The sequence below is a fragment of the Onychomys torridus genome, chromosome 9 (assembly GCF_903995425.1).
Source record: "Onychomys torridus chromosome 9, mOncTor1.1, whole genome shotgun sequence".
Taxonomy (NCBI): domain Eukaryota; kingdom Metazoa; phylum Chordata; class Mammalia; order Rodentia; family Cricetidae; genus Onychomys; species Onychomys torridus.
The window spans coordinates 37,781,624-37,803,822 of record NC_050451.1 but is presented as its reverse complement, the minus strand read 5'-3'; the positions used below and the strand labels follow the sequence as shown (position 1 = coordinate 37,803,822).

At 41.1% G+C, this 22,199-nt stretch overlaps 1 protein-coding gene across 5 annotated transcripts in view; it reads right to left on the bottom strand.

Moving 5' to 3' along the window:
- Positions 1–22,199, bottom strand: part of Fbxo34 (F-box protein 34) — a 73,466-nt gene that overhangs the window by 31,198 nt on the left and 20,069 nt on the right. The window contains exon 1 of one of the 5 annotated variants that reach the window (XM_036199501.1): positions 18,317–18,338. The exons of 3 other annotated variants lie outside the window; for them this stretch is intronic. The gene's annotated coding sequence lies outside the window, so the exon portion shown is untranslated. Of the gene's footprint in view, positions 1–6,220; positions 6,246–18,316; positions 18,339–22,199 lie in introns of those variants that run through there. One more of the 5 variants, XM_036199498.1, reaches the window with a different exon arrangement.

Here is a 22,199-nt window from a genome sequence, read left to right as displayed (position 1 = left end):
AAGAATGTAACATGTTTCCATCATTAAACACATATTCCACAGCATACATGAATGTAACACATCCTCAACTAGTATTCCATAACAGAAAAGAAAGCAAAAGTCTCTATCAGCTTCTGCAAATATTCATCTTATTAAGGTTCTTTTACTTCAGAAAGTTCATGCCCTAAAAATTTACCATTGGAGAAATTCTAAAGCCATCCTTGGCTTTTTTGTTTGTTTGTTTTTTAAGAAAATATCATGTGCCACGGTGGGCATTCAGAGGTCAGAACTGTTCTATTTCTAGCATGGGAGGAGACATGGGGATCCAACCCAGATCACCGGGCATAGATATATCATCAAGCACCTTAGCCTGCTGAGCCATCCTGCCAGCCTGCTTTGTCTACTTTGGTTTTCTCAAAAGATGAATAAAACAGGATTACAGCATTAACAAGTTAACCCAAATGAAAAATATTTTAGTGAGTCATAGAGATATTTTTAATTATAATTCAACCCACATTGGTTTCTTTTTAGTTGACATGTTCCCATTTTATCACGACCATCTGCCATATCAACAGTACTCCAGCTTTCACACAAGTTTTAACAAAATTATGACTGTGCATTAAAAACTATAAACTTTCTCACCTTAAAGTTTTAAAGATTTGGGGGTTTTAGAGACATGTTACCTAAGCTAGACTTAATACCCCCTAACACCCAGCTTACAGATTAAAAAAAAAAAAAAGTGTCCACTAGGAGAATACACTACTCCATTTCCCCAAACTCGATTTCCCCAAAGCCCACCCTATCTGTCCAAGTGAACTGTGAGAGGCCAGTGCAGCAGCTTCTGGTTCTCCCTCCATTCTAGAGCTGCCCACATTACCACCTCAGGCTGAGAGAAGAGCATCTGAACAAGCAGGTACTCACTGTCACTTCTCCAAGGTCCAGTGCCTGAGGAAGCTTTTCAAAAGTAATGGCTGACAGTGCCATTTAATGGCAGACTCTACTGGTGTGCACAAGGCTTCCGGCCCAATCCTCAGTCCAGAAAACTCAGGTAATAAAAGTCCTCTGTAATTCTCTCTAGATCATGCTTTAAAAGGTCCCTTCCTTATTTTAGATTCTGTACTTTAAATGCACGTTGTAGGCAATGCCAAGGCAAATGAAGATGAGTTTCAGATGAAGGCAGGGTTAGTAACCACAGGACCCAGATAACCACATATAATCCCATTTTTCACTAAAGGTAATCTGTTAACATCCAATTCAAGGTGATTTTTCATATGAATAAAGTTCTGGAGAAGGTCCTTTTAGATACCTCAGGATGTTGGTCTTGAGCATAAGCTTATAAAGAAAGCTGCCCCCCACCTCCACCTTGCATGTCTGAGGGTAATCACTGGAAATCTTATGAGAACTGAAAACAGCAATTAGCCCATATATAGTCTGACCTAGATTTCATCACACTAACTGGAGAGAAGAACAGGAAAACCTCTTGCACACAGAAGAGGATAGTGAGAGAAGACAAAAAAGAGGAACAAAACCTCATTTTGTATAAATGCTTACTAAAACCTAGCAACTGGATATTCCTGTATACTGGATCTTTACAAAGATCACTGTGGTGATTTGAACGAGAAGGGCCCCTATAGGCTCATGTATCTGAATGCTTGGTTTAACTGTTGGTGAAACTGTTCGGGAAGGATGAGGGGTGTGGCCTTCTTGGAGGAGGTGTGGCAGCGGAGGTTTCAAAGCCCACACCAAGGTTGGGGATTTAGCTCAGTGGTAGAGTGCTTGCCTAGCAAGCGCAAGGCCCTGGGTTCAATCCTCAGCTCAAAAAAAAAAAAAAAAAAAAAAAAAATCAAAGCCCACACCAAACCCAGTCTTTCTCTCTCCGCCTCCAACTTCTGGATAAGGATGTAAGCTCTCAGCTACTGCTCCAATGCCATGCCTATCTGCCTGCTGCTGGGCTCCCCACCATGATGGTCATGGACTCACCCTATGAAACTGTAATCAAGGCCACAATTAAATGCTTTCTTTTATAAGTTGTCTTGGTCATGGTGTCTCCTCACAGCAATATAACAGTAAGTAAGCCAACTACCATTCTTCACAAGGTTGAATTCCAACTTTCACCTGGGTCTATGTGTAATTCACATGTCCAGTGTCACAAGGGACTTGATCAGGAATCCATTCCCTTTAGTTACAACAGTCACTGTCTTGAACCACAAAAATCTTTTGAAAAATTAAAGCATATGTGTGAAGCACAGGTATTTAACTCAGTAGTAAAGTACATACCAAACATGTACAAGGCCCTGGGTTCAATAATCAGCGCAGAAACAAAACAGAAAAAAGAAAAGGAAGAATGCATACCTCAAGAGGGGAAATCTACGAGTTTAACTGACCTAGAGCCTTACCCCCCATTCACCCTGACCCCCCTTCATTTATTTTGAGACTTGGTATCAGGGCTTGTCTTGAATCCGTGACGACAAAGCCCTCACCTTGGTCTCTGAAGTGCTGCCCCCACTTTCACCCCGCTTGTTTCCACGACATTCTGCACTGCCATCTAGCTTGTCAGTAGAACAAGGCAGGAGATGCCGTGGACTATGAGATGGAGGGCACTAACTGAGCAGCCCATTCACATGATACAGATGACTCAAAGTCTCACTAGATTATGGCCCAATTAACTGCTTATCAGAGTGCATGAACGATCGGTCACTAGACCAGCCAGTGATAGATAGCTGGTATTGCTAAAGAATCGGAACAAGGAAATATTACTGGGTCCAGTCCTCATGAAGACCAAACTATGTAACCTGATACTGTTTCATCTTCCCACACATTTATAAGCAAACAAACAAGCACAAGTCATTCAGTTTTAACCACTATAGATAGTTATACTTCAGGGAAAGGAAAAAAATTTCCTCCCACAAGAAGTAAAATTTTTCCTGACTTGCAAACCAACTGGAAACTGCCTAGGCTTATTTTGAAATCTCTTTAATAATTGAGATCACTTACCTGTTTTTACTGAGAAATTCTACATCAATAACTAGAAAGTGATGGAAGACATCTCCATATGAACACACATGTGTGTTCACATGTAAACACCCACACACCTAACAATAATAAAAGAATAGTAGCAGGGCTAAAGATGGAATGACTAACATTTTTCTGAAATATTGTCCAACTTCCCTATCTTCTTTCAGGTATACACATAACTGCCCTTCTCCTTTTTCCCAGTTGCAAAAAGCCGAAGGTCCTCTTTAAAACAGATGGTTGTCTGGCCTTCAGTACATCAATCAAGGTACAGGCAGTTTGAGGTGATGGGATGCAGAAACCAATCTGCAAAGTGTGGCATGCTGACATGCTGAATATCCGTAAACTAAACAAGCAATCTCAAAACCAAAGTGTAACCTTCTCCCATCCCTGTCTCTCTCAAAGCATAAGAGGGGTGTTCTCTGAAGTTCTTTAATTAAAATTAAATTCTTCCAAAAGGAATGATAGTCCTGAGCCCTCTTCCCTAAACCTGTTGAATAGGAAAGAGTGACTTTCAGGAAAGATGACTAGGATAACACTATGTCCAGAGCCAAGATGAACTTTGTCCCAGACTATTATTGTCTGTTCTTTGTGGCTATTAATTTTCCCTTAAAATCATTTACTCAAAAAACAAACAAACAAAAAACCCCTACATCATCCCCAACTTCCTGGTTCCTTAGGAAGAATATATTTTTTTTAAAAAGCATGCCTTTTCTCCTGCATTATGGAACCTTCAGAGGGTTCCATATACCTACACTCCACCTACATTCCACCTACAAAGTGACCAAGCGTGCGCTAGACCCCGGCCTGTGATGTGCAGTAACTGGTGGGCATCTGACAAGCGGCGGGGGTGGGGAAGGGAAAACGTGCACTTGCATCATTCGCTGACTTAGGTGGTGCAAACAGCTTACCACAAACACTCCAACCAAATGACGTTACTTAAGCCAGAGCTAACAAGTTTCCAAGTGCATGCCTCGCCCAAGGAAACCAGAAGAAGACACAGACGCCCTGTAACTGTTATGGGTACTATGTGGGTGCTGGAAATGAACCTGGGTCCTCTGCCTGAACAACAGGCGCTCTTAACTGCTAAGCCGTCTTTCAATTCAATAAATGTTTAAGTATGAGCCACCTTTAATATATCACTGACTTCAGCTTCATCTACCAATACCTGTCCCAAAAGCTAACAGGTGGGCCTCCACTTCAAGGGAAAAGTGAAGTCTCTGGGGAATCCTATCACAGAAAAAAACGTGTGTGTGTGTGTGTGTGTGTGTGTGTGTGTGTGTGTGTGTGTGTGTGTGTGTGTGTGTATACAAAAATTTCCAAACTAACTGCCAGGTCACCCAACAGTGAAACTTAACATTACCTGGTAAATCCTACTTGTGTATTCAGAGCTTTCCTATTTAAATTCCACTTTGAATGAAACAAGAACCACCAAGAATTTAGACATCTCTAACATAAAAGAAAAAAACAAACACACTAAAAAACAGTAAGGGAGGGAGGTACGCCTAGAATCTCGGTACTTGGGAGGCAGAGGCAGGAGGATCATCTCGAGTTCAAATCCAGTCTATGTTCCACAGCAAGCCACTGTGGAAGAAAAGGAGGGAGGGAAGACAGGAGCTGAGATCGACCAGGAAGGCAGAGGCAGGAGAATCTCATGAACCCAGAAACTTGACAGAGTAGGGAGGAAGGAAAGAAATTAAATCCCCTACAGAAAAGACAAAACATTCTATGATTATATCTAGAAAATCAAGTTATCCGAGTTCAAAAGAAAACTATGAGAAAAAGGAGAAAAAAGGAACGTCGGTCAAACAAAATAATTACAAAGTAGTCCCCAGATTACAAGGTTCATCGAGTATGCAGCATCAATGTCCTCATTACTACACTGGAGGACAAAGAACTAGTCAGACAAAGGATGCGGAATTCCACTAGGCATGGTAGCTCATGACTGTGATCTCAGCACTCAGGAGCCTGAAACAGTCAGACCGGATAAAAAGAGGGTTCCAGAAAGATCCTATTTCAAAAACAACAGCCACAAAAGAAATTCAAGCAACCAGAAAGCAAGAGAAAACTATGAAACTATGTTGTTTCTTTCAGATGAAGGAGGCAATAAAGGTAGAGGGAGTGAGGAAAACTTTTTAAACTAGAGCCCCACATCCAGCTAAACAATAATAAGGACAGAATAAGCCATCTTCAGACATTAAAGGCACGGGAAAGTAAAATACCTCACTCCAAAGTGACTTCTTTGGTATACCTAGAATTGGTTAGAAGCTGTACATCTGTTGTGATAGCTAAATGTGATTGTCCATCTGACAGGATTGACCCTGGTGTGTCTGTGAAGGTATTTTCTAAAAGGTTTCACTGAGCATGTGGGTGACACTGTCTCACTGCCTGGGGTCCTTGGATCAAATAAAAAGAGAACAGGTGCTGAGCAGCACCCTTCCCTTCCCCCTGCTCCTGACTGTGGATGCAGTATGATGGCTGCCAGGCCTGCCAGAATGGCCTAGCTCCTCTCTCTAACATCAACCCTTCCTTCCTTAAGTCCGGCATTGCCACAGCAATGGAAAGGGTAACGCATGCACTTGTGTAGACACAGGAAGGCTCCGCAAACTCCTCTTCTATAGAAGAGATTTACATCATCTTCGCGCTAAATAGTGGATACAGGGATAGGAGTATCTAACTCCTAGAAAGAGATTGGCGTGACACTATGCCCAGACAGATTCCCCTTGGGGGGCTAAAGGCTTGCTTCAAGTGTCCACTGGCCTTCCACAGCCTGCTCCACTTTCCTTCCCCTGAAGGCCAACAAGTCCTAGCCCTCTGCCTGCTACGCTCCATTCAAGGTTCGGCTCTCTTGCTTCACTTTGAGTTCCATACAAAATATGCAAGGTTCCTCTACTTAGGCCTGGGATAAAAGTTCTACGTTCTTTGTGTTGTCTACTTTTGGCAGTAAATTTGATGGACTAAAAATGTATCAAATGTGTCTATACAAGTTTAACTTTCTCCAGCAGGGACTATGAGAGTATGTTCTGCTATAATTAAAGACTAAACTAGGCAGGGGAATGTTGTTCAGTGGTAGAGAGTTCACCTACCATGTAGAGCCCTGGGTTCGAGTCCCATCACTGGGAGTGGGGGTCAAGGGCAAAGACAAGGACACATAGGGTAATAGGATCTCAACCAAGACAAAGAAGACACAAGCTCTACACAGGAAGTCCACCACAACAGGCAGCGCTACCTTCCAGAGGCTGGCGGCGGGCACAGCAGAGTGGCGGGCACAGCAGAGTGGTTCAGCAGAAGATCAGATGGTCCAATGGGAGTGCACCCTTGGGAATACAGTTATGAGAATACTCAATGTGAGATGGAGATGGAAAAGCTGAACTAGAGTAACATAAATAGAAAAGTAAGTAAATACACAAATGCCAGGGGACACTAAGTCTTATGAAAGTGGCACTAGCCTGCCTACTATCAGTCTTAGACGTAAACACTGAGTGACAACCTAAACAAACGTAATCACTTACATTAGAAGACAGAGAATTAAAAAAAGTTATTTCTGGGAATGAGGACAAAATGAAATCCTCATACTTGAAGCTGGAAACTCAACAACCAGAATGTATGAATGCTATTAATGGTCAACCACAGTAGCAAAAACATGTAATCCCAGTAGCTGGGAGGAAGTAGACAAGAGGATCAAAGGAGTTCAAGGTCATCCTCAGCTACACAGTAACTCTGAGCCTAGCCTGGGCTACTTGAAACCCAGCCCAATTAAAAAAAATAAAGAAAGAATGCTGATAATAACAGAGAGGTAAGCTGGGCGTGGTAGCAAATACCCACATCTCAGTGCTTAGGAGCTGAGGAAAGAGGACTACCATGAGTGAGGCCAGTCTGGGGAAGACCCTGTAGAGAACATTTAAGCAAATGAAAAGAAAAAGCTGAAAGTACTGTTTCCAGGGGAAGGTTGAGACTGAAAAGCACTGTTGCTTTTAAAATACTGCTGTTCTTCCAAGCAACTCTTAGAGATACTGAATAAACTGCATGCATTTAGTATTCAGATTAAAACTACAAAACAAAAACATGACTATAACAAAAATTCAACTATTTAGGACATAATTCCTTTGTAAAAGATTTTCTGTTTTAACTGTGTGCATATGTGTTTATGTGTGGGTATGTGCACTTTAGTGTAGGTACCCTTGGAGGCCAGGGTATCCAATGCCCCTGGAGCTGGATTACAGGTATTGGTAAACTACCCATGTGGGTGCTGGGAAAAAACTCCCATACTCTGCAAAAGCGTAAGTGTTTAAACACTGTGCTACCTCTCTTCTAACACCCTCATAACTTCTTCCCATTAATAATAAATCATTTTCCTCTAAAAGAAATGTTCTTTTATTATAATCTAAGTTCCTATAACATTATAGAAACATTAAGTTTCTTAAAAAAAAAAAATTATTACCTGAATAAAACTACAGCTATCTGACTCTCCAAATTTTCCATAACTCCAAGTTCTTTTTAATTGTTTTGTTCCTATGTCACAGGATATACCTAACTCACCTCAAGAAACATGGGACTTACCTCAACAAGTCATGCATTTGGTGGCAGTCTGGTTTCCTTCAAGACAATATTCAAAGCACTATGAAGGGACTGTTTCTATTTAACTTTGTGTAAGAAGTTAAAAAGATCAACTCAATAAATTCTCAAATGTGCCCTAAGATGACAACAACTTTGATATTTCATATTGTTATTCCCAACACAAAAGGTAATACTTTTAGTATATAAACATAATCTGAAATATGAAATACACTGTTTAACTGGGATACCATTTGTTTCTAGTTTATACCTTTACGTAATTTCTATAATGTTGTTTTTTTATTATTATTTCTGAGTGTATGCATTGAGACACATGTGTGGAGGTGACAGGATTTCTTTTGGGAGTCAGTTTTCTCTTTCCACTGTGGACTCCTGGATCAAACTCAGGTCATCAGAATTGTGCAGCAAGAGCTTTTTATTCTCTGGGCTCTATCAGTCTACCTCTTTACATAGCCTTAAGGTTGATTCTTTTCAGTTAGGAAAGTTACCACAGGTTGGGGACTAAAGGTCAGTGATAGACCATTTGCCTAGCAAGCACAAGGCCCTGGGTTGGGTCCTCAGCTCTGAGGGATGAAGGGTGGGGGGCAGGAAGGTTACCATGGCCTGTTTCAAAACACAATTCATAGAGCAAATGCTGTTTCTACACAGGATGATGGTGAACATAATGGCATCATATTAAGGAGGAATTTGTTTTGCACAGATAGCTAAGACAATATGCAGACTGTAGTCCAACCAAGGCACCTACCTACATGTTTGCATGTATTCCCTTAAGAGTGACTTTATTTGTTTTAATCTAGTATGTTATCACTTCCGGATTTAAGGAAAACTGGTTTCATAGCTTGCTATGCTAATATGCAGGCAGCCATAAAGAAATCCTAACACAAAATAAAAAGGTTCTTTTGCTCTTAGCATTGACCTAAGATAGACAAGCATAAAGGCAGCCTACCCTTCCCACCCCTTCTGGCCTAATGAGGCCAACCTTGTCTCTATTACTAATTAGTAAACCCTAGTGTTAAAGAGTAGTGTGCTCTACAGGTTCACGAACACTCCTCACTCCTACTCTAACACCAGTAGTCTGGAGTCCAACTTTTGGGGCATGAATTCATGAAAAAGCCACCCAAAAGAAACCTTCACTGATTTCTTACAAAGACTGACTTCAGCAGTACATAGAATGATACCAAATTCAGAAGTTAGACAATAATTGAATCTCTGGCTTTTGAAAATGCTAATGCACAATGCAAAAGGATAACTGGGCCATTAAAGAAAAGATCAGCACCCTTGGAGGAATGGATCTGAGATACAATTAATGTTGAATCTCATGATCATGATGATGCTTGGATAGGAAAGGTGATTTCCAGAGATATGAAGAAAAATTTTCAATTGTTTCAATTGTGGTAAACAAGGTCACCTAAAAAGGGACTGTAAACAGAGTGTTTCTAGAAATAATGTTTTTTCAAGGAATAATCCAAATAGAACACCCCTCCCTCCTGGATTATGCAGAAGGTGTGGGAAAGGCAGACATTGGACTAACAATGTAGATCAACAAGGGACAGTCAAGGTAATCTTTTGTCATCAGGAAACTCACTGAGCAGCCTCTCACAGGTCCGCATGTCAAATTTGGTTCAGTCCATTCCTGTCACCATGGAAGAAATTCCTTCCCAGAGCAATTAAAGAGCCTAATGCCCACTATAAAAAACCAGACTGCTTGGGGTGATAGAAAAGCTATAGAAGAGAGAACAAAAAATTCAGGAGAAACCATGAAGTGAATTTTTTGGCAGACTTCTATAAATGCACAAAAGACCAAAATTAAAAATACACATAAATGACGTTCTCATTGAAGGTCTTGTAGACACAGGTGTGGATGTTACAATAGCTGTACCAAAATTTTGGCATCCAATCCAGTTTTTGGAGGTTAGAACATTATTTCAAGTGAAACAGAGTGTGAGATGGGTCAAATGTATAGGGTCAGAAGGACAGAGAGGAAAATTAAAGTCATATGTGGCTAATATAGCTATGAATTTATGAGGAAACGATTTATTACAACAATGAAATACCTAGATTAACATTCCTCCAATCTCAGAAACAAACCATAAACTAACATATATTTCTGAGAAAAATATTAGAAGGTATTATAAAGAACAGTCACCGACCATTCAGATTGTACAAGAGAGGGTACAACAGCCACTGATCTTCCAAAGACACCAACAGCTCTACCTTTAAAATGGTTAACAGACGAGCCTGTATGGATGCAGCAATGGCCTTTAACAACAGAGAAACTACAGGCCTTAGGACAGCTGGTATAAAAGCAGTTAAATGCTCAGCATAGTGAAGAATCAACCAGCCCTTGGAATTCTTCTGTATTTGCTATTAAAAAGAAATCTAGTAAGTGGAGAATAGCAAAAGATCTAAGAGCTGTTAACAAGGTAATTCAGCCAATGGGCTCTCTACAATCTGGGATTCCTTTGCCTTCTCTGTTACCTAAAGTATGGCCTCTTATAGTTATAGTTTAAAAGACTGTTTCTTTTCAATACACTTACAAGAAAAAGACAGAGAAAAAATTACCTTCACAGTGCCTACTTACAATAATTCTCAGCCTGTTAAGAGATATCAATGAAAGGTTGTCCCACAGGGAATGTTAAATAGCCCAACCCTGTGCCAATATTTTGTACGACAGCCACTGGAAAGAATAGCTAAACAACTTCCTCAAACTATAGTTTACCATTACACGGATGACAATTTTACTACCTGATTCAAATGCAGATACTTTAGAAAGAATATTTGAAGAAGAAAATTTTGTCTTGTTGAGGATTACAAATTGCTCCTGAAAAGATTCAAAGAGGAGATTCTATTAATTATTTAGGATATAAAATAAGTCTACAAAAAATTAGAACCCAGAAGGTGCAAGTTAGGAGAGATCAATTATGGACTCTTAACAACTTTCAAAGATTATTAGTCTATGGACCACTGTTGGGGTAAGAAATGATGAACTGAGGAATTTGTTCAAAATCTCACAGGGTGACAAGGACTTAAATAGTGTAAGAGAAATTATCAGCTGAAGCTGAGAGAGAATTGGCTTTGGTGGAAAAGAAAATACAGGATGCATATGTGGATCATGTGGCTCCAAAGCTTGATTGCATTTTGGTTATTTTTACCCTCTAAGCATTCTCCCACAGGAATTTTAAAGCAGAGTGAAGATATTACATTGGAATGGATATTTCTACCAATTAAAGAGAGTAAAAAAATTTAAAACTTATGTAGAAAAGATCTATGAATTGATTTTAAAAGGAAAATTGAGACTTCATCAATTAATAGGAATAGACCCAGCAGAAATTGTAGTATCTTTAATGATGAAATTGACAAATTATGGGCAGAAAGTGAACCTTGGCAAAAATAACAACTAATATTCCAAAAACAATAGAATTAAATTTTTGTATATATATTGTATACAAATTTTGTATATTGATACAAATTTGAGATTATTTTTGTTGTAACATACTGTATATATATATATATTCTACTCTTGTTCAAGAGTATACAGCTATAGAGCTCATTTAACAATGTAATACAAATTGCTAGTCCTTGAAAATTATTATTACCAACTAATTAACATACAGTTAATCACCTATTATGAACTTGTAGACAAATTAGGTATATTTTCAAGGTCAAACAGATATATTTTAGATAGGTAGTCTTCAAACTTCAGAGGTCTACAGAACATGGCATTTAAGATATTTTAATAACAGATTTTTTTTTTTTAAGACAATGAAACATGTCTGCTCCTGGCAACACCAATCTACTTCAGAGAAGATGATGGGCATCGAAGAAACTCCATATGAAGTTTCTGTGTGGCAAAAGTTAGTCATTGGGCAAGAAAGCGCCCTTGCCTGTCCCAAAATGGACAAGCAGGGCACAAGAGAAAGGACTGCCGAACCTTGCCAAGACAAATAGGACAGCTCTTCAGAAAATCCTGTTTCACACATGAGTCTGTCAGATATGTTAAGCCTGTAGGCCGAAGATGGATGTCCCAATGTTACAGAGGAACCTTGGGTGACTGTCCAGGCAGCCAGCTGTTTCTGTCATTTCTTACATTTTTTTGAAAGTCATTTATTTGCATTTCCTGCTTACTCAGTAAATATTATTTCCTTCTCGAGTTTCTGAGGGAGTTGAAGACTAGATAGTTACAGTTTTTCTTGTTAACAAATTCAGAAAAGAAACTCACCAAAGAGGTGTAAAGTGTATAAGTCTGAAAGACATCAAAAGATAGTTTTGTGTTGGTAATACAAGTTAGGATAGAAAGTGAATTAGGTACAACACTTTGGACTCACCAAAATAGGACAGATAATGGAGTATTTTCTCTGAATTTGTCAAATGTTTATGGACTGGACATTATTAATGTAATTCTTGACTGTATATATTATAAATACTTATTGTATGTATTTTTTCTTATGTTATAACCTTCTTTTATTGTTTTACACAAAATAGGGGAAATGTAGTGATACCCTAATAAAATTTGTCTGAAGATCAGAGAACAGAACAAGCCACTAGATTAAAAACAGAGCCAGTCGGTGGTGGCACATACCTTTAATCCCAATACTTGAGAGTCATACGCCTTTAATCCCAGAACTTGAGATCTCATGCCTTTGTTGGAAAGTACACACACCTTTAATCCTAGGAAATGATGGCTGGGTGGAGAAAGGAATATAAGGCATGAGGAGACAGGAACGAAAGGGTTTTTCAGGCTGAGGAGTTGGTGAGGTGGCTGTGGCTTGTTCTGCTTCTTTGATCTTTCACCCCAATATCTGGTACCTTTTTTTTTTCTTTTTTCTTTTTAATAAAAACACTTAAAATTCAAGCAACAAAATGCTACTTAAGATTTTCTTTCAAAAGGCTGCTACCAGCCTGGGCCTGGAGAAACAGCTCCGTGGCTCCGAGAGCTTGCTGCTCTTCTCAAGAACCCAGTTCTGCTCCTGGTATCACATCAGGTGGTTCGCAACAGGCTGGAACTCTACCTCCTGGGGACCATACTTCCCTTCCAGCCTCCTTGGGTATCTGTACACATGTGGCATACACTCAAATAGATACACATAAATAAAAAAATATTTTCTTTTAAACAAAGTTGCTACCAGATGATTTTCACTAATGTAAATTTTTTTGCCAATTTATATAAAGAATGTAACTGCAGATTAATAGCTGTTATCAATTTACTCTTATTCACAACCTCATGTTAACCCTGCAATACGCTAGGTACATAGTACTGATCTTTTCTGGCTTCTAAAAAGCTTAGCACTTTAGGGAAGTTTGGCTTCCCTGGATAAGAGATGGGCGCCACCCTTATCAATTCCCACCTCACAGTCCCTAAAAAACAGCTTCAAGTTTTTGTTCTGTTTTGAAACAGTTTGCTTTTTTCCATCCTGAGTTTTCCCAGGCTATTTCAGGGCTCTGACAAACCTGCCCATGACTAAGTCTCCTCCTGGGAATAGTTGCCTCATTATCACTATTAAAAACAGTCACTCCTAATACTTGACTGATAAGGATCTGGAAACTCTTTGTAACTTGGGGAATGCAAATCCCACCCTATCCAGTCTAAAGATAAATTTGTTACACTTGGAATAACGGCTTACCCCCTCACCACCTGACCATTCCAATAGTTTTTGTGTTCCAAATCAAGCTCCTTGGTTTTCCATAAATTCTTATTAATATTAAGATTTTATTACTATTTCCTTCCTTAAACCAGTTAATCCATGAATTACTGTCACTCTGTAGTCCCCTCTCTCATTGAGGAGCAAATGCCCTCATATTTCTAAGGTAAAACAGCTTCCCAATTGACCTGTCTCAGAAATATTTTGAATAGTACATGTGTTATTTGGTAACTTTTGTTCTTGGCAAGCTAGTCCTCCTGCCTGGAAAATCAACAGTAGATAACCTCAAGAGGTCTTTTCCTAAACCCATCAAATGGAACAACTACTTACAAACTTAATTCTTCCAAAAAGTGTATCCAAAACAGAGATGAGAAAAACATGAATAAAAAGAAACAAAAGAAAAGCAGATGATCACAATCACAAATTTATCTTTACTTTCACCCAAACTCAGTATTAGAGGCATGTGACATCAGCACAGATTATCAGTCTGGAAACCCTAGATTCAATCTACTAGTAGGACCCCCTAATGCACTCACAGAGTGCTACCCCTAAACCAGAACAAGCTGAGATATTTAATCTTTACTCTTTAACCCAGGGGAGTACAATAAACTCCTCTTGCAGAGACATGAGCTCTTCTCAGCATATTTTAAATAAAAGTGTGTGTGTGTTCACAAAATAAAATCAATTATAAAATTCAGTCGAGGAACTCAGGCATGCTAGGCAAACACTCTAGTACTGAACCACACACCCAGCCCAGTTTTTCACCCCCAACCCCAAGGCAGAATCTCCACTGTATAACCCTGACTGGTCTAGAACTCAGAGAGTTCCTCCTGCCTCTGCTTCTAGTTTTTCCTTTTTAATAAATTAAGTAACATGCTCTAATAACAAGGTTTTTATTATCTTAATTTCTACTTAGTGACCAACATAAATATTTACAAGATTTGTGCAGCAAGCAGGATATGATAAGATTACTTATCCTGCTCAACAAAAGGGAAAGCACACCTGGTATTGGAAAGCTAGTTAGCTGCTCCATGCTAGTGAAGTCACTGGTTTTGGAGGAGAACCTATAACCACTACTTGACTGAACACAATCCCTAACAACAATCATTTATATAAATACAAAAACATTTGCCTTTATACTCAGCAAGTGTAGTCTTCATCCCTCATCAAGGAAATTTCTCCTTACAACAGACAGGTGACCACTACAGAAAACTACAACCAATCAAAACACAGACTTGTAGAGCACAGACCTCATGTCATGATACATCTACAAAAGACTCACACCTAAGGCTCAGCAAACACTGAGGAAGAGGGGGTGGACAGACTGTCAAGAAGATCAGAGGGTCTGCTGTGAGAGTGTGTCTCCAGTAATGTCAGAAGCTACACCCATAAGTCTCACCAACATGACTGCCCACCAAGAGCTGAAGGATGACATCAGCACACATGTCAAAGGAGAGGGGAAAGCCCACAAAGAACTAGAAGCAATGAAGGAAAACCTGGGAGTGAGAGAGGTGGTCTTCCCCAGTGAAGAGCACACATATTGGTTATCCAACACCAAATGGTCAGCCCTGAAAACATACATACAAGTAACATTATACAGACTGTCTGGTATATTTAGGAATATATATATACATACACATAGATGCATGCAGTAATAATTAGTGAATAAAGTAGGCCGTGGATTTGAAAGAGAGCAAGGAAGGGTGTATGGCAGGGTGTGGAGGGAGGAAAGGGAAGGGAGAAATTCGATTATTTTCTCTTATATATTTTTTTTAAAGACAGTAGTTATTCTATTGGTGATAATGTCAAAGGTATTGCTAACACTGTTAGAGTTGGAAGAAAATACTGATTCATTAAAACTTAGTGAAAGTAAGTACTGTTTTGTAACTTTTTCACCATCCAAATACAGGTACGGCCCCACCGTCCCTCCAAGCTTTTAAATATGTTCCACAGGCCAGCAGGATGATTCAGTAAACAAGCAGGCATGATAACCTGAATTCAATTTATAAAACCCCTGGATGAAGAGAACTGACTCTAAAAGTTGTTCTCTGACCTCCTCATGTGTGCCAGCACACTTCCACACACATACACACAGGAAAAGTGAAGTAAAATTTAAAAAGCCATAATCAGCGTGGAGCCCTTCAAGAGGTCCTGATGACCATCTACTACAATCTCGTCATTTAAATATCTGCAAACTAAGCAAGAATGTGTGTGGTCCTGATTGGTTGAAGCACTTCAACCCCTAAGTACGGATCCTGTTTCCTAGTAAACCACCATTTTCTTCTGAAAATCTGATCCTCAAATGTAGTAATGCTTAATGCTTATGATACAGTGTAAAGAACAACACACTTCAAGCTGAAAAAAAGTTTTAACTTATACTTTAATTCACACATATAAAATGAAGATAACGACCAGATTGTAAAACAATAATTTGAAATGCGAACTGTTAAAGTCCTCTAACTACCACAGTACTGCATTCTCTCTCTCCTCCCTCCCCCTGTCTCTCTTCCCTCTCTCTCTCTCTTTTACTTTGGTGTTTGAGACAGCGTTTTCTCTGTGTAGCTCTAGCTGTCCTGGATCTCACTCTATAGACCAGGCTGGCCTTGATCTGCCTGCCTGCCTGCCTCCCGAGTGCTGGGATTACAGGCGTGTGCCACCACCACCCAGGGCTGCATTCTTAAGGCCGGAGTTATTACAGTGCATTCTCTGAGACATCAAAGGAGCTGATCTTTCTTCCCATGTCATCAAATGCTGGTTTACTTCCTATATTCAACATTGTGTCATCCAATGGATTTCCCAAAGGACAAACTGACCCTAGAAATCAGTCACTTAAGTAAAAGTTTAAGGAAAGAGTAGACAGACTAGAACTTAGCCACTTTGTAGCAGAGCACTAACCTGTCAAGTGCTAAGCCCTGGCTTGCATCCTCAGAACAGAATCACAGTGTGATGATGAGGATGAAGATTATGATGACGATGTGTGTGTGTGTGTGTGTGTGTGTGTGTATTACATATATACATAGAAACTGGCATTCTGTGCCCACAACTCTAAGCAATGTCTGTTTTCTCTGATCCTCCACTTGCCAATCAATAAAATGGGACTAAATGCTTATAGTCACATAAAGGTGCCATGAGGTCTCTCTCCTAAAGAGACCAGTAAGCAGAACCCAGTGCCTCTGGTGTGACACTTTGCACAGCCTTGGTGCAGTGGCAAGGGGCTTGGACCTGCCTAGGCTCAGTGTGCTGGGCTCTGCTGACTCCCCATGGGAGACCTTGATTTGGGGGATGTGGGAATGTGGGGTGGTTGGGAAAGAGGGCTGGGGTGGGAGGAGGGAGGAGGGGGGGTCTGTGGATAGTATGTGGAGTGAGTAGAAAATTTCTTAATAAAGAAAAATGAAGAGAGAGAGAGAGAGAGAGAGAGAGAGAGAGAGAGAGAGAGAGAGAGCAGTAAGCATGTCACTGAGGTAACATTCTGAAGCAATATGGAAGCTTTCCTGAGTTCTACCCTGTGGATACTGACATTCTCCTTCCACATCACTCACTAGATACAATAAAGGGAAGGTGCTGGACCACATGCCAGCAATCCTAGCTTAGCAAAGGCAAGAAGATCACCACAGGTTTAAGGCCAGCCAGGTTTACAAAGTGAGACCCTGTCTCAGAGAAAACAGAACCATAAAATAGGGCACAATTATTTCATGTCCCCAAAGAATTTCTCCATCATTTAAAGTCAGCACACAGCAATTACTTTTTCTCATTTTTAAACATTTTTTACATGTGTGGGTGTTTTGTCTGCAAGCATGTCTGCTCTACATGCATAGATGGTGCCCGCAGACCGGAAGAATGTGTCAAAACCTGTGTGCTGGAGTTACTGGGGGGTGGGCTCAGAGTACTGGGAACCAATCCCAGGCTCCCAAGAGAACAGTCAGTATTCTTTGTTAAACTATCTATCTCCCCAGCCCCCAGAACTAACAGCTAGGCATGGTAGCACATACCTATAACCCCAGCACTCAGGAGGCTGAGGCAGAAAAATCCTGATTCAAGGCTGCCTAGGCTCAAAGACAAGCCAGTCTCAAAGAAAAGAAGACTAAATGTAACAGTAACAACAACAACAACAACACACACACACACACACACACACACACACACAGACACACACTGATGACTATACAGTAGGGATGGATATTAACATGGGAAGTTACTAATCTAGTGTGTTGGCACATGCCTAATCGTAGCACAGAAAGCTGAGGCAGGATTACTGTCATGAGTACAAGGCCATGTATGGTCTACATAGCCAGTTCCAGGCTAAGGACAGTGTGGAATTGAATGAGATTGACTCATATATTTGAATGCTCACTCAGTCTCTAATTGCTGGAACTCTTTTGTGAAGGATTAGGACAGTGGTTCTCAACCCGTTGGTCACAAACCCTTTAACAATCCTGTTTCTAAAAATATTTACATTATGATTCATAATAGTAGCAAACTTACAATTATGAAGTAGCAACGAAAATAATTTTATGGTTGGGGGGTCACCAGGACACGAGGAACTGTATTAAAGGGTCACAGCATTAGGAAGCTTGAGAGCCACTAGATTAGGAGGTGTGGCCATTTGGAGGAGGTGTATTACTGGGATGGGCATCGAGGTTTCAAAAGTCCAGGACAGACTCAGTGTCTCTCTGCCCACTGCCTGAGGATAGGTAAGCTCTCTGCTCCTGCTCCAGCACCATGCCTGTCTGTCTGCTGCCATGCTCCCTGCCACAATGGTCATGGACTCACCCTCTAAAACTGTAAGCAAGCCTCCAATTCAATGCTTTCTTTTCTAAGTTGCCTTGGTCATGGTGTCTCTTCACAGCAACAGAGAAGAGAGCTACACCACAAAACTGTCTCCAAAAAAAAAAAAAAAAAAGAAAGAAAAAAGAAAAAAATTTTTTTTAAAAAAGGAAGGAAGGAAAGAACAAACGAATAAGCACTACCCCAAAGGGGTAAAACTAGATAAAAGTAAATAAATATTTGAGACAAGAGTCACACAAAATCATTTAAGTGCTTAGCTATTAAACATACAATTAAACTCATACAAGCAAGGCCACTTAACTTTCCATATATTTTGCTTTGCTTACCACTGTGAAAAGAATTCAAAGGGAGATTGAAGCCAGCCTGGGCAACACAGTAAGACCTTATCTTACAAAGAAAAAAAGAAAAAGAAAAAAGTCAGCATGGCTAGATAGATGTATTATACACATGTTCAAACACATTTCAGTTGACAAGGAACACTGTACAGAAAATGCAGTAGGCCAGTCCTTCAGGGAACACAGAGGCACAGAAGTGTAGAGCAGATTTCATTAAACACTGGGAGCAGACCTCTGACCTGCCATGCTCTCCTGTTGTGCCTTTTATTTGTAGTAGCAACTATAAGCTTACAGAAGACAATGGCAGTTGTTATTAGGGTACCTTCCTGCTGTGCCAAAGCACACACAGCAATTTGGAATAATCAGTCCTCAGATCATGAGAGCAAAGGCTGTAGCCAAACAAAATGGGTGGAGATCACATGTAACCATCTTGGAGTAGGTAACAGGACAGAGGAGGCACTGGCCCTTCTGCAGATGAAACGCCTTTCTCCTTTACACAGTGAAAAGCTTCCTACTTAAAAAGCAGTATCGGACAAGGGCTTCCTTTTTGCAAAGACACGAATAAGGGCAGTTTTTAAACATAGTGTTGGAAGATCATATACTATTTCACTATTTCCTTATATATAATTTGTACACTTAAAATATATTCATTAGATGCTACATGTGAGATATAATTTTCAAAAAGATGCTTTGCAGAAACGTCATCAGAAACCTGTCAAAACCTTCAGGCGCTGCAACTCTAAAGCAAGCTCCACTTCAAATCTATTTGGCAAGAGTGGAGATGGGATGAAGCAGCAGCATCAGGCAAAGGCTGCTCTGACGGATGCTACTGCTTTACACACCCACACCCACACCCCCGGGAAGCGAAGTACTTTCTTATATGGTTTCCTAACTTCACTCTGTTACATGAAGTCTAAAGATTTATGCAATCGTTTTTGACACAGTTCACATAACTCAACTATATGGGCTGGAGAGATGAGCCAGAGGTTAAAACCACTAGCTGCTCTTCCAAAAACCCAATTTCAACTCCCAGCAGGCACATGGCAGCTCACAACTGTCTGTAACTTCTTCCAGGGGTTCTGATGCCCTCAAGACACAAGAGCGCATGCAGGCAAACCACCCCCACACGTAGAATTGTAAACATTTCAAAGAAAGAAAATGTCCCCCCACCCCCCACCCACCCCCACCCACCCCCACCCCCCCCCCCCCGCTCACCCACAGGCCAATCTGATGGAGGCCCTTTCTCAACAGAGGCTCACTCTTCCCAACTGATTCAAGTTGACAAAGAGCTAAACACAGTGGTACTGCCATTGCTAAGGTTCTCATAAGGGCAGCAGCAACTAAACTTCAACTCTGCCACTTCTCCAGAAGCCACAAGAATCTCCATCAAATACTCAGTGTGCATGTGTACGCTAGCAGTCAGTTCTCTCTTTTCATCGTGCGCCTGGATCCTGGGATTGAACTCAGGTTGTCAGGCTTGGTGGCAAGCACCTCTCTCCACTCACTGAGCCCTAAATCATTACTTCTTTGTTGATCCATGGAAGTGTCCTTATTACAGCCAGCCACGGATGCTCTAAAGCTCTCACAGCCAATCAGAGAGACTCAGCCCAGACATCCTAAGGTGTCTACTGTGGCCACAGGAAGTTCAGTAACAGCTACAGCAGAAGCCACTGCTTCTGTTTCAACAGCTTCTCTATTAGCTACTGCCTCAGAGACTGTTTCAGCCACAATCATTCCAAACGTGCTGCCAGGCCCCTAGGAAGCTTTGCCCCCCACCCCACCCCTTGTAAAAACTTTTACACACACACACACACACACACACACACACACACACACACACACACACACCCGTACCTCCCTGACTCACAACAGACAGGACAGGCAAACCAAGTACTCCTGTGCAGCCTAGCATGGCCATGCAGAAAGTGTAGGGTTAGCAGACAGAACTAAGACAGCATACGTGGCTGCTGCTATAGAACCTGCCTTGCCCTCAGATGCTTCAGTCCGGGAGACACGTCTTGTATGCACTGCCTCTCTGTGCTGTATAACAGCCCCCATAAGTCTAAGTTCTGTGACCTTACTGGTTTTATTGACTACTCATGATCTTTGACTGCAGGTGGAGTAGGCTGAGCTGGTTGCATGAAGAGCAGAGAACACCAGGGGGCTATTAGCTCTAAGCACACCCATCAGCTAGAGGGGAGAGCAGCCAGGACTGAGACTAGAGAAGGCCAAGGACTACCAAGAGCTGAGACTGGAAGGCGAAGGAGCAGGACTGCAAGCTGAGCAGCGAAAGGGCTGCAGGTGGCGGGAGGGTTGTGACAATGCTACAGGACTTGGCTGCTGGGGAGTCACCGAGGGGCAGGGAGCTGAGCTGCCAGCACTCGGGCTGCAGTAACACTGAAAGCTGGAACACTGAGAGCCAGGACTCAACACTTGGAGCTGCTACCGCTAAACGAACTTCACTTGCCTACTCCCGATTTCTACCCAACTGATCAACAAAGCCCTAGCCTACTGGTGACTACTACCATGAATCTGCTCCTCCAGCCCACGTCTCTAATCTCTCCCCAAAACGTTCGTGCGTTTATGCATGTGAAAGCCAACCTTGGAAACAGTCACCAGCTCTTCCCCCTCCCCAGGTAGGCCTCTTACTGCTCTGGAACTCATCGACTAGGTTAGGCTGACTGGTGAGCAAGCTCAAAGTTCCACCTGCCTCTGCCTCCCTAGCTCTAGGATTCTAAGCATGTCACAGACTGAACTGCCTTTTTTTTTTTTTAAGATTTATTTATTTATTATAATATGCAGTATTCTGTCTGCATGTATGCCTGCATGCCAGAAGAGGGCATCAGATCTCACTAGAGATGGTTGCTGTGGTTGCTGGGAATTGAACTTGGGTCCTCTGGAAGAGCAGCCACTGCTCTTAACCTCCAAGCCATCTCTCCAGCCCCCCTGAGCTGCCTTTAAAACCAACCAACCAACCAACCAACCAACCAACCAACATGGGTCCTAGAGATCAAACGCAGGCCCTCATGTTTACAAGGCAAGTGTTGTACCTAATGAGCTATCTTCCCAGCCTTTTCAAAAACATTTTGAAAAAAAATTATTTTATATACCCCCAGCCTGGAAAGATGACTATAACAAAAATGGGTACAAACCCAAATTATTTGGTACTTACAATGATTTAATGGAAAAACCAACACTTAAGACCGAAGCAGCTAGTAAGTCCTGAATAAACAAACTTATTAAGTTCCATCATTTGCCAAAAGTACATAACAAAACTTTCTAAATTATATACCAGGAATCTGAGTGAGGTTTTTTGTTTTAGGGGCTTTCAGACAGGGTCTCACTGTGCCCACAAAAGCCCATAACTCCGATGTACAGCAGGCTGGCCTCAGACTCACAGCAATCCCCTGACTCCTTGTCCCAGGCACTGAGATGACAGCTTCGAACCATCATGCCAGGCTTGGAGTAATCCATTTTAGAATAACAAAAGAAATGTAAAAAAAAAATCAATATTCTATATATTTAGGACCAATTTAATGGTCTAAATAAAAAAGTTTAACTGACAGAACAGAGCACACAGAAGAGTACCAAGCTGTTTCGATCAAGCCTCCAGTCACACCTGGAAGTAAAGGAACTGCTATTCTCTTGAGACCGTGGAAGCTCAGCTTGCGTATTTTGTGAGGGTTTGGTTGCTGTTTTGCAATTGACTTCTATGAATCAAAGAACACCCATCACGACTTTAATTAGCACCTCAATATATTCTTAGAAATATTTTCTCAGATGAGAGAGACGGTAAGTGTGCCAGTGATTAAGAGGAGTGGTGTTCCTAACTATTAAATGTACTCCATTATCGACATCAAAAGTATAACACTCA